The sequence below is a fragment of the Ranitomeya imitator genome, chromosome 2, assembly GCF_032444005.1.
Source record: "Ranitomeya imitator isolate aRanImi1 chromosome 2, aRanImi1.pri, whole genome shotgun sequence".
NCBI classification, from domain to species: Eukaryota; Metazoa; Chordata; class Amphibia; order Anura; family Dendrobatidae; genus Ranitomeya; species Ranitomeya imitator.
The window spans coordinates 736,703,078-736,716,252 of NC_091283.1; the positions used below are offsets into that span (position 1 = coordinate 736,703,078).

The 13,175-nt window shown below is 44.3% G+C and overlaps 1 protein-coding gene across 1 annotated transcript in view; it reads left to right on the top strand.

Annotated features, from left to right (window-relative positions):
- Positions 1-672: 672 nt before the first annotated feature.
- CDH23 (cadherin related 23) overlaps positions 673-13,175 on the top strand; it is a 1,839,731-nt gene continuing 1,827,228 nt past the window's right edge. The window contains exon 1 of the mRNA XM_069753216.1: positions 673-1,349. The gene's annotated coding sequence lies outside the window, so the exon portion shown is untranslated. The remainder of the gene's footprint in view (positions 1,350-13,175) is intronic.

Here is a 13,175-nt window from a genome sequence, read left to right on the forward strand (position 1 = left end):
TTCTCCTATAAGACTGAGGTCACACAGCAGTATAAAGCAATTGGTCTGATTTTTTAAGCCTGAAAACTGGAATGATTTTTTCTCACTTGTCATCCTTGTGCAGGCCGTGTACAATCAGTTTTTTACTCAAAAATTATTATTTGCAGTTTCCCACTACAGAACTACAACGTATCCGTAAAAATTGAATGCTATGCTGTGACTCCATATGGCTTTTGATTTTTTTCCATACTCATAGACTTGAATGCGTCTCATCTGATTTTAGGAGGAAAATCGTGCAGGTTGCCAATTTTTTACACATGCAGGTATAGTTCAGTGAGAAAAAATTGCGCTGCCCCACTGAACAACATTGATCGGCTTTTTTAACGGACAGCACTCGGAACGAAAATACGATCGTGTGGAGATCGCGTTCTCCATATTGGAGCTGATAATCGGAATTACAACATTTTTATTCTAAAATTTCATTTGTGATATTAAATAATATGGGGTTAGTTATACTTCTCACGTGTGAGACCAAATGTCACCTTTCCCCTTCTACACCAGATGGGCTTTACAATATCGATAACTGTCAGTCCTGTGGTGCTGTGGTCAGTATGTCGCTCCTGCAGACCCCCTTGTAGAGGAACATAGGTCTTATTATCAATCTGCTCTGTAATCCAGCTCTGTAGTTCCTCTGCTGGGGTAGGCAGGGGCTCCTGCAGCCTTCAGTCTCACCTTCTGCTGCCTGCTTGGAAGCAGCCCCCTGCTCATGTCACTCGGTGCTGGACCCCTGAGAGCAGGCGATCACAAGGAGTGGTGCTCTGACTGCAGACGCTGCTCATCTGTGGGGGGATCTCCTCACCAAAGCCTGACATCAGCTGAGGGCACTGAAATATTCATGCCATGGCAATAGGAACTGCCTGCTCTTAAAGTGCTCATCAGCTGACAGGCTCCTATGTCTCTGGCTTCTGGAGGGCTCACACAGGCTGGAGAGCAGGAGAAGACCTCACTGGATGCCTGACTTGGAAGGAGTGAAGTTGTCCCACAGAGCATGGAGCCCTGCACCTGCTGATGCTGAGCCCCTGTGTGCCATCCTAGACTGGTCCTGAGCCTGTGGCTGCTATTGTAGGGGTGGGAGTGAGAGGAGGGGGAGCTTGCTGCTCCTGTGTCTGGTGGAGGGGGGATTGGATCTTCTGGACTGAGGGGGGAATGAAGGATTCCTGTGGCACTCCTGAAGTTCTACTCTGCTCTGCAAGGGATTAATAACAGACCAAGGGGAATAAAAGCCACCCTGGAGCAAACTACAGGACACAGCAAGTCAGTACCTGCTCCCAATTACTGTGCAAGGAGACCTCTGGCACCCAGCTCTTAAGGTACAGTCCTCTAATGAACTCCTTCTATTCTGCACTTCTTCCCATTCCTTATGTCTCCATCCATAGACTCTAGCATTCACCTGGATGCCCTTTCACCCTCCTATCAGTCCTCTAATGAACTCCTTCTATTCTGCACTTCTTCCCATTCCTTATGTCTCCATCCATAGACTCTAGCATTCACCTGGATGCCCTTTCACCCTCCTATCAGTCCTCTAATGAACTCCTTCTATTCTGCACTTCTTCCCATTCCTTATGTCTCCATCCATAGACTCTAGCATTCACCTGGATGCCCTTTCACCCTCCTATCAGTCCTCTAATGAACTCCTTCTATTCTGCACTTCTTCCCATTCCTTATGTCTCCATCCATAGACTCCACCATCACCCGGATGCCCTTTCACCCTCCTATCAGTCCTCTAATGAACTCCTTCTATTCTGCACTTCTTCCCATTCCTTATGTCTCCATCCATAGACTCCAGCATTCACCTGGATGCCCTTTCACCCTCCTATCAGTCCTCTAATGAACTCCTTCTATTCTGCACTTCTTCCCATTTCTTATGTCTCCATCCATAGACTCCAGCATTCACCTGGATGCCCTTTCACCCTCCTATCAGTCATCTAATGAACTCCTTCTATTCTGCACTTCTTCCCATTTCTTATGTCTCCATCCATAGACTCCACCATCACCCGGATGCCCTTTCACCCTCCTATCAGTCCTCTAATGAACTCCTTCTATTCTGCACTTCTTCCCATTTCTTATGTCTCCATCCATAGACTCCACCATCACCCGGATGCCCTTTCACCCTCCTATCAGTCATCTAATGAACTCCTTCTATTCTGCACTTCTTCCCATTTCTTATGTCTCCATCCATAGACTCCACCATCACCCGGATGCCCTTTCACCCTCCTATCAGTCCTCTAATGAACTCCTTCTATTCTGCACTTCTTCCCATTTCTTATGTCTCCATCCATAGACTCCACCATCACCCGGATGCCCTTTCACCCTCCTATCAGTCCTCTAATGAACTCCTTCTATTCTGCACTTCTTCCCATTTCTTATGTCTCCATCCATAGACTCCACCATCACCCGGATGCCCTTTCACCCTCCTATCAGTCCTCTAATGAACTCCTTCTATTCTGCACTTCTTCCCATTCCTTATGTCTCCATCCATAGACTCCACCATCACCCGGATGCCCTTTCACCCTCCTATCAGTCCTCTAATGAACTCCTTCTATTCTGCACTTCTTCCCATTTCTTATGTCTCCATCCATAGACTCCACCATCACCCGGATGCCCTTTCACCCTCCTATCAGTCATCTAATGAACTCCTTCTATTCTGCACTTCTTCCCATTCCTTATGTCTCCATCCATAGACTCCACCATCACCCGGATGCCCTTTTGCCCTCCTATCAGTCATCATGTGGCCATTATCTTTGCTGCTTTCCACAAACTTTCTCTCCCTGCACACGGCACGTGTTCTGCATCTGATGGTCTCCTACATCTCAGACCCCCCTGTTGCTGGTGAAGGATAAAGTGTGTTTTGCATATATCATATCACTTTCCCATTTTGCATAATTATCTGAAAGGTCACGCTCATGTAATCAGGAGGAGCTGTATATATTTCTCAGTCCTGCTGATTAAAATCCTATGAAATGATCGGTGTGATCTCACCTGCCGCTGGATTTTTATCTTAAACTTATAGGATTTTTGTGCTGCTAATGAAGTTATTCTGCGTAGATCTGACGTCTCCAACTGCTTGTTTGGTTATCGTAACCCTATAAATATTCTATATGTGTGGGATTGTTTTATAGCTTTAGAAACATTGTCTCCCTCAGTCGTTTTCTGTCTGTAGGTGTGAAATTCATATGCTGGGTATATTCTTGTCCAAAAGCGAAACCTTCAAAGGCGACTGATTGTCATTCATCTGATGCTATTGGAGCCGTCCCAATGAATCATGGAGTAGTAGCAGAATGTTTGGATCCATATAGACATCCCACACATGAGCATTCGCCTTCTGAATGTGGCATCACTGTTATCTAGGTAACTCTTTCCTTACCAGTCCATCTGCATTTCTTATATAGTATGAGGTCTGCTGGAGTATGAGGCATGTCCTCTGCCCATTCACAAACCTCCTTCTGTACTGGTTACTCAGCTGATATGTGCAAGGTTTGATCTTCCTTTAATGGTGGGTCTTGCATTCCTACAGAATTTATCTAGATCTATTTATTTTTTTTGCATGACTTGGTTATTATAAGCCAAACTCAAGTTCTATTGGTCCCAAAAGTCACTTTATTGACAGCAAGCATAAAATGTTCTGGCGGCTATAACTAACGCCAGGTTATTGGGGCACACGTATCAGCGTCTTCAGTGTGATGCTGTGGATTGGCGCATACCCTGCAATAGGTCATTATTCGAAACTATTTTTAAGGCGCGCACACACACTTTTTGGATTTTATGCGGGGCAGCATGTTGGGTGCCGCATAATCCTGCGTTCATTTCATATATGGCTCTTTCACACAGTCCCGCATTATTTTCTGGCATTTAAAAAATACCCCCGCCATACCCCAAGGGCAATTTTAAAGGCATTTGGCACATACATTTGTTTCAAGCCCTACAGCGAATCTTTTCGGAAAGAAGGCCAGAAAATATGTCATACAAAGAATTCTGTGTTTTTTAAAAAAAGACAGTGACCGAAAAGAGCCAGAAAACCATACAATCCAAGATGCATTGAGTATTAGATTTACATTGTTATGTGCAATGTGCCACCTCGGTATTTACAAACAGAAGGAATAAACTTGGTGTTTTTTTAATTGATGTGTGTGAGTACAGCCAACTTAGAGAATAGCAGCGCTGATAACTTGCAAATCCATTAGTCAGATACGTATGAGCGGTGTAATGCTGACAAATACTCAGTAAATCTACATTGTGGGTAAGTGTGGCCTAGGGTAAATACATGGCTAAATGTATGTGCTTTGTAATTCTGGTATTTTAATTTGCATCATTTAAAGGGGAAAGTTGGTGTTCTTCATGGTGTATTACAATCATTACGTCTTGTAGTAACGCTGTATGACCAGCATGTGTCACTGTTGTCATTACAGTCTACACAAAGCATTACCCTTACCCTCTAGGTGACTGATGTCTTACTAGTGGCAGCATATACGCTAATCAGGATCACTTTTATAAACCAGAATGTCATTTGATTCACAGTGGTCTACTACTGTGCAGCCTGAGAGACCTTTCTAGCCAGGCCAAAATGTTCTTATGAAGTAGCCTCTTCACAAATTGCAGTTATCTGTGATATTGGCATTCGAGAGCTTTACTACACTCCTTACATTGTGCCAGCACAGGTAGCTGCGGCCAGATCAGCTGCATACACCAGACATTCATAGTTCAGGAAAGGACCAGTGTACTCGTGCTGGTTAGTCTGGTGTCACACATCCAACATTCACGGTCCGAGTACGGATCACCATGTGTCATGCTGGTTAGGCTGGTGTCACACATCCAACATTCACGGTCCGAGTACGGATCACCATGTGTCATGCTGGTTAGGCTGGTGTCACACATCCAACATTCACGGTCCGAGTACGGATCACCATGTGTCATGCTGGTTAGGCTGGTGTCACACATCCAACATTCACGGTCCGAGTACGGATCACCATGTGTCATGCTGGTTAGTCTGGTGTCACACATCCAACATTCACGGTCCGAGTACGGATCACCATGTGTCATGCTGGTTAGACTGATGTCACACATCCAACATTCATGGTCCGAGTACGGATCACCATGTGTCATGCTGGTTAGGCTGGTGTCACACATCCAACATTCATGGTCCGAGTACGGATCACCATGTGTCATGCTGGTTAGGCTGGTGTCACACATCCAACATTCACGGTCCGAGTACGGATCACCATGTGTCATGCTGGTTAGGCTGGTGTCACACATCCAACATTCACGGTCCGAGTACGGATCACCATGTGTCATGCTGGTTAGTCTGGTGTCACACATCCAACATTCATGGTCCGAGTACGGATCACCATGTGTCATGCTGGTTAGGCTGGTGTCACACATCCAACATTCACGGTCCGAGTACGGATCACCATGTGTCATGCTGGTTAGTCTGGTGTCACACATCCAACATTCACGGTCCGAGTACGGATCACCATGTGTCATGCTGGTTAGACTGATGTCACACATCCAACATTCATGGTCCGAGTACGGATCACCATGTGTCATGCTGGTTAGGCTGGTGTCACACATCCAACATTCATGGTCCGAGTACGGATCACCATGTGTCATGCTGGTTAGGCTGGTGTCACACATCCAACATTCACGGTCCGAGTACGGATCACCATGTGTCATGCTGGTTAGGCTGGTGTCACACATCCAACATTCACGGTCCGAGTACGGATCACCATGTGTCATGCTGGTTAGACTGATGTCACACATCCAACATTCATGGTCCGAGTACGGATCACCATGTGTCATGCTGTTAGGCTGGTGTCACACATCCAACATTCACGGTCCGAGTACGGATCACCATGTGTCATGCTGGTTAGGCTGGTGTCACACATCCAACATTCACGGTCCGAGTACGGATCACCATGTGTCATGCTGGTTAGTCTGGTGTCACACATCCAACATTCATGGTCCGAGTACGGATCACCATGTGTCATGCTGGTTAGTCTAGTGTCACACATCCAACATTCACGGTCCGAGTACGGATCACCATGTGTCATGCTGGTTAGGCTGGTGTCACACATCCAACATTCATGGTCCGAATACAGATCACCATGTCTGGTACGGCCACGGCTCTTCTGACCAAAACACACCAGCCTGCTAGGCACATAGGTGACTGTTGGGTTGTGGTCAGGAGATCCGCAGCCGGTCAGGACACTGTGACCAGCACTCAGACCATGAATGTTGTGTGAAAGCAGCATTATACAGAGAGATGTATCTCATGTGATCTCAGGTTACTACTCACTGAGTTTACGTTCCACAATCTTGTGATGACACGGACCAAACACTGATGACACTGACCAAACACTGATGACACGGACCAAACACTGAAGACTCTGACCAAACACTGATGACACGGACCAAACACTGATGACACTGACCAAACACTGATGACACTGACCAAACACTGATGACACTGACCAAACACTGATGACACGGACCAAACACTGATGACACTGACCAAACACTGATGACACTGACCAAACACTGATGACACGGACCAAACACTGATGACACTGACCAAACACTGATGACTCTGACCAAACACTGATGACACTGACCAAACACTGATGACTCTGACCAAACACTGATGACACGGACCAAACACTGATGAAACTGACCAAACACTGATGACACTGACCAAATACTGATGACACGGACCAAACACTGATGACACTGACCAAACACTGATGACACTGACCAAACACTGATGACTCTGACCAAACACTGATGACACTGACCAAACACTGATGACATTGACCAAACACTGATGACACTGACCAAATACTGATGACATGGACCAAACACTGATGACACTGACCAAACACTGATGACACGGACCAAACACTGATGACACGGACCAAACACTGATGACACTGACCAAACACTGATGACACGGACCAAACACTGATGACTCTAACCAAACACTGATGACACTGACCAAACACTGATGACACTGACCAAACACTGATGACTCTAACCAAACACTGATGACACTGACCAAACACTGATGACACGGACCAAACACTGATGACTCTGACCAAACACTGATGACACGGACCAAACACTGATGACACTGACCAAACACTGATGACACTGACCAAACACTGATGACACGGACCAAACACTGATGACTCTGACCAAACACTGATGACACGGACCAAACACTGATGACACTGACCAAACACTGATGACACTGACCAAACACTGATGACACTGACCAAACACTGATGACACGGACCAAACACTGATGACACTGACCAAACACTGATGACACTGACCAAACACTGATGACACGGACCAAACACTGATGACACTGACCAAACACTGATGACTCTGACCAAACACTGATGACACTGACCAAACACTGATGACACTGACCAAATACTGATGACACGGACCAAACACTGATGACACTGACCAAACACTGATGACACTGACCAAACACTGATGACTCTGACCAAACACTGATGACACTGACCAAACACTGATGACTCTGACCAAACACTGATGACACTGACCAAATACTGATGACATGGACCAAACACTGATGACACTGACCAAACACTGATGACACGGACCAAACACTGATGACATGGACCAAACACTGATGACACTGACCAAACACTGATGACACGGACCAAACACTGATGACTCTAACCAAACACTGATGACACTGACCAAACACTGATGACACTGACCAAACACTGATGACTCTGACCAAACACTGATGACATGGATAAAAAATACTGATGAAACTCGGATCATTACTGCGTACGAGACAAATCACAGACGTCTGAATGAGCCCTTAGAGGAACTGCTGAAGAGTTGATAGTATTCTGGAAGAACAATGTAACTTTCTCCACACAGTTAATTCCTCTTTTCCCTGGAAGTGTAAAATTGTGCACTGTGACCGTCACAACATGACTATAGCGCAGCATAAGATCCTTCTTTGGCGTTAATTGCTTTTCTCTTTCCTTCCAATATTCCACCTTCAATGACTGTCGTACTCCAGATGTTTTACTAAATGTAAAATGAGTACGTGCGAATGTAAAAGGTGTTGGTTACATCTTGTGGTTTTGACAGGTTTCTGCAGAACAATTACAATTCTGAGATTCTCAGCTGTCAGTCACATCCTGTAGGTACACATTAACACTGGGAGTTGGTGAGGAATCACCTTGGTTTTGGAGGATTTTTCTTTTTTTTTTGGAAAGTTCTGCTTGCAATGTCTACACTAAATAGAAGTCACAGGGCCAATGCCGATATTTTACTTGTATGCACCTCGTTTTGGTACATAATGAAGCACCCCGAGGAATGGTCTAAGGGTCCTTGTACTCCAATCAATGATATAGCCAACCGATCAGCTCATCTCATAAGGGCGCTGTATGTGTGAAACTCTATACATTATCATATGTAGTCACCATCATCCTTCTTTACAAAGCTTATATGTACACATTAGTGACATATATTTACTGGTTACACTGGGCAGTGATCATCCGAACGATCGTTTGGGTGATCAGCACCCCATGTAGAAAACCTTCACTGTTCCACTTATTTTACTGCTATTCCTCAGGCCGGTTTCACACGTCAGTGGCTCCGGTACGTGAGGTGTCAGTTTCCTCACGTACCGGAGACACTGACTCACATAGACACATTGAAATCACTGTGTCTCTGCACATGTCAGCGTGTTTTCACGGACCGTATGTCCGTGTGCAAAACACGGAGACATGTCAGTGTTCGTGGGAGCGCACGGATTACACGGACCCATTAAAGTCAATGGGTCCATGTAAAACACGCTGTCCGTGTGCAGTCAGTGTGCCATCCAAGAGACAGCGCTACAGTAAGCGCTGTCCCCCAAGCGTGGTGCTGAAGCCGCCATTCATATATTCTCTCCAGGGAACACTGCTGGAGAGAAGATATGAATGGCGGCTTCAGCACCAGATGCAGGGGACAGCGCTTATCTCTAGCACTGTCTCCTGCACGCTCCGTGTGGTACCCAGTCGGCACACGGGCGGCACACGGCTGCCGCACGTGTGCCACACGGATGGCCTATGTGAGCTCACAGACACACGGACACGGATAATTCCGGTACCGATTTTTCCGGTACCGGAATTATCTGGACGTGTGAGACTGGCCTCACATTGTGATGAATATAATGAATTTATAGTACATTTTTAACAGTTTGAAAAAGTCCACAAAGTGTCTGCGTTCCATCTCCTCTGTTTTCCAAGCCAAATTAAAGCTATGTTCAATCATGGCGTTTTTGCAATGTTTTTTTTTTTTTTTTCTTCTGCAGCCAAAACCATTCCTCTTGGCAGTAAAAACTTTTTTTTGTTCATATTACATCTGTGATTTGACTGCAGTAAATGATTAATAAAGTTAGTTTTGTCCCCCCCCCCGCCAAAAAAAAACGCGTAAGTAAAAACCTTTGTTACTTTTTTGCAGTGTTTTTGTACTTTCTTAAAAAAGTCTGCAGTGGTCTAATTCACTCAGAAAAAGAGAAACAAGCGCGTGCAGGAGATTTCTTATATCGCATAACTTTTGCTGGTGCTATAAAACGCAGCTTCTTTTTTGTAGAAAAAAAATGCAGCAAGAAAGCTCTGAAAAAAAAGCTCCATTCAAGCTAACAGTAATTTTCACTGGCGTTCAGGATTGTAGTTATATGTTGGAGAACTCTTACAGACATCTATATGTAATTACATTGCGTGGACAAGACTAGTTTACAGTCTGACTTCACAGGTCCATGTGCACATCGGATTACCAGGAGATCTTCAGTAGTTGTCACCTGAGCCCACTGCCTCATATGTGACTGATATTCCAATCCAAGCATGGTCCGTGTATGGGAAACTAACCCTAGGGTGTCATGCACGGGACCAAATCAAAAGACATAATAAAGCACATAGAACTCTATGGACCTGCAACTTTACACACATTTTCGTATTCATAAAATCCATTAGAATCAATAAAAAAATTGACATGCTTCGTCAGAAAGGAGTTCCCTTTTTTTACATTATGTAGTCTTTTTTCTTCTGGGAAGACACACATTGAAAACGTTTTTTCTGCTGCTAATAAGGCAATATTTGTCTGTAATATTGAATGTTGTGAACAAAAATCCTAATTTGCTAAAGCAAGGTTCCATCACTGCTTTTAGAGTCTTGTAATTGAAATGAAAGAAGCTGATGTCTTGAATGTATATCTAGGCTTAAAGGGACTCTGTCACCTGAATTTGGCGGCACCGGTTTTTGGTCATATGGGCGGAGTTTTCGGGTGTTTGATTCACCCTTTCCTTACCCGCTGGGTGCATGCTGGCCGCAATATTGGATTGAAGTTCATTCTATGTCCTCCGTAGTACACGCCTGCGCAAGGCCTTGCGCAGGCGTGTGCTACGGAGGACATAGAATGAACTTCAATCCAATATTGCAGCCAGCGGGTAAGGAAAGGGTAAATCAAACACCCAAAAACTCCGCCCATATGACCGAAAACCGGTCCCGCCAAATTCAGGTGACAGGTTCCCTTTAAAACCCCTGACGGGTAACGATCAGCAGCACGGAAGGTTTCAGCCTCAACCTTCCCCTATCTGTTCTCCCTGATCTGAGTTCCGCTATCCGTCTTCTCCTCTGTTCAAATCATGTTTTTTTTTCCTACAATCACATACGGCTCTGGCAAAAATTAAAAGAGACCACTGCAAAATGTTGAGTTTGTCTGATTTTCTCTTTATAGGTATATTTTTGAGTAAAATGTAAATTGTTCTTTTATTCTATAAACTCCTGTATTACTGAGAAATCAGTATCTGAATGGAGATGCAAAAGAGGCTGAAGAGCTATTGTAGATATGAAGCCTCCGTCACTCCAGCTCTAATCCCCGCAGAGTGCCGCTTACACCTCCTTGACTGACAGCCTCTATGCTGTGTGACTTCAGTCAAAGGAACCATCACGAGTCAAACAGCAGGAGGCGACCCTGGGTGGGAAATAGAGCTGTAGTGACAGAGGCTCCAGATCTACATTCTCATATGCATGTCAATTTAAATGCTTTGCTTGTCTTCAAAAAAGCTACATGAACCTATACGTAGTGTGGGTGGTGAAATATTGTTGACATATTCCCTTAAAAGCTAATTTATCGCTAGGTTTTTGCTATGTAATCCGAGAGTTAGCATGATGTCGGGGCTGAGACCCTGATTCCAGCAATTGCTCACTTGCTGAGGTGCATGTTGTCATTTTGATGCAATCGCTATTTTCTCTGCTGCAGATCTATCAGTTCTCTGAATGCTCAGCTGAGTATAACCTGCCAACATCACTGATTGGAAGCTTTCTGTGTACTCTCTGCATAGGCACAAAGCTGCATATCAGTGGTGGGGGTGGGGATATAGAAAGCAGGTGACTAGCAGGCACAAGACACCTAGTCCTCTAATCTTCTGCTGATAAAACACTGATTTCATTAAAGCACCAGCAAACAGACCAGTTAGTGATACATCGCTGGAATCAGGGTCTCTGTCCCTACATCATGCTGCCCTCAGATTACAGAGCAAAAAAAGTGTGACAGATTCCACTTAAGAAAATAAAAAGGACTTGTACAGTAACAGATCTTTGTATTCATTAATCAATCTGAATGGTTGTTATGCCGCTGTGTCTCTTAATAAGTCCTTTTAGTATTTGACCGAGAAGGGCGCTATCAAAGGGCAAAATACAGTTCTCGATTATAAAGCAGGACTAATCTATCAATCTAATCAGCATGGAAACTTGAAATACAAATTTCTGAAAATGTCTCAGTCTTCGTCGTCTTCTTTAAACTTGTGCAAAATGATTAAACATTAGAACTAGTAACCTTCTATTCTACAAGGCATTGACCTCTATCATGAAATGTCGTTCTCCCTCTTATAACGGCCTTCTTATTAGGTGTTGGGTGGTTTTAAGTCCTATTGTAAGGGGGCTTGAAAAAAAAATTGAGAGCCCTTCCAAAATATTACACTGCCGTTAGGCCCATCTTCCTGTGTGATTCCAACACATAACAGAACGTCATCATGTCTCAGTAGGTCTAATAAATATGGCTGCAGAAGAGAGATCCTATTTGTCGCTGAGGTTCCTCCATCTAATAACTGATTGTATTGTTCATTCTCTTTTGCTTTCTTCTTGTATTATAGGAAAAAAGCTGATCTCTTAAGGTTATGTTGATAAATTTCCATTTTCTATCATACATTATCTTTACCTATCTTGGTATGCAAGGCATGACGGTAGGTGATCCATCACTTATCTAATGAGCCTCATCATTTCAATAAATAAACAATGCGCTTCTTAAAAGCAAAGTCTCCCAAATCCCTGCTCTGTTCTCATCATCAAGGAAAAAAACATCAGTCTAAGGCCGGCTTCACACTCAGCGTATGAAAATACGGTCCGTATATTACGGCCGTAATACGCTGAAATGTCCCGAAAATAGTGGTCCGTAGCTCCTCCGTAGGCAGGGTGTGTCAGCGTTTTTTGCGCATGGCATCCTCCGTATGTAATCCGTATGGCATCCGTACTGCGTGGTTTTCTCGCAGGCTTGCAAAACCAACATACCGCTATAGAAGTGATCCATGTGTCCCAAAAAGAAAAAAATATATATATATACTGTCTATATATATATATATATATATATATATATATATGTCAGTAGACACATATATGTATATATATTAATATTTTTTCCAGCGCTATACAGCTTGAAAGCCGGTAATTCAATTACCGGCTTTTTCCTTCTCCTTCCTAAAACCCGACATGATTTGAGACATGGTTTACATACAGTAAACCATGTCTTCTCTCCATTTTTTTTTGCAGATTCCACACTACTAATGTCAGTAGAGTGTATCTGCAAAATTTGGCCGTTCTAGCTCTTAAAATAAAGGGTTAAATGGTGGAAAAAATTGGCGTGGGCTCCCGCGCAATTTTCTCCGCCAGAGTAGTAAAGCCAGTGACTGAGGGCAGATATTAATAGCCTGGAGAGGGTCCATGGTTATTGGCCCCCCCTGGCTAAAAATATCTGCCCCCAGCCACCCCAGAAAAGGCACATCTGTAAGATGCGCCTATTCTGGCACTTGGCCACTCTCTTCCCATTCCCGT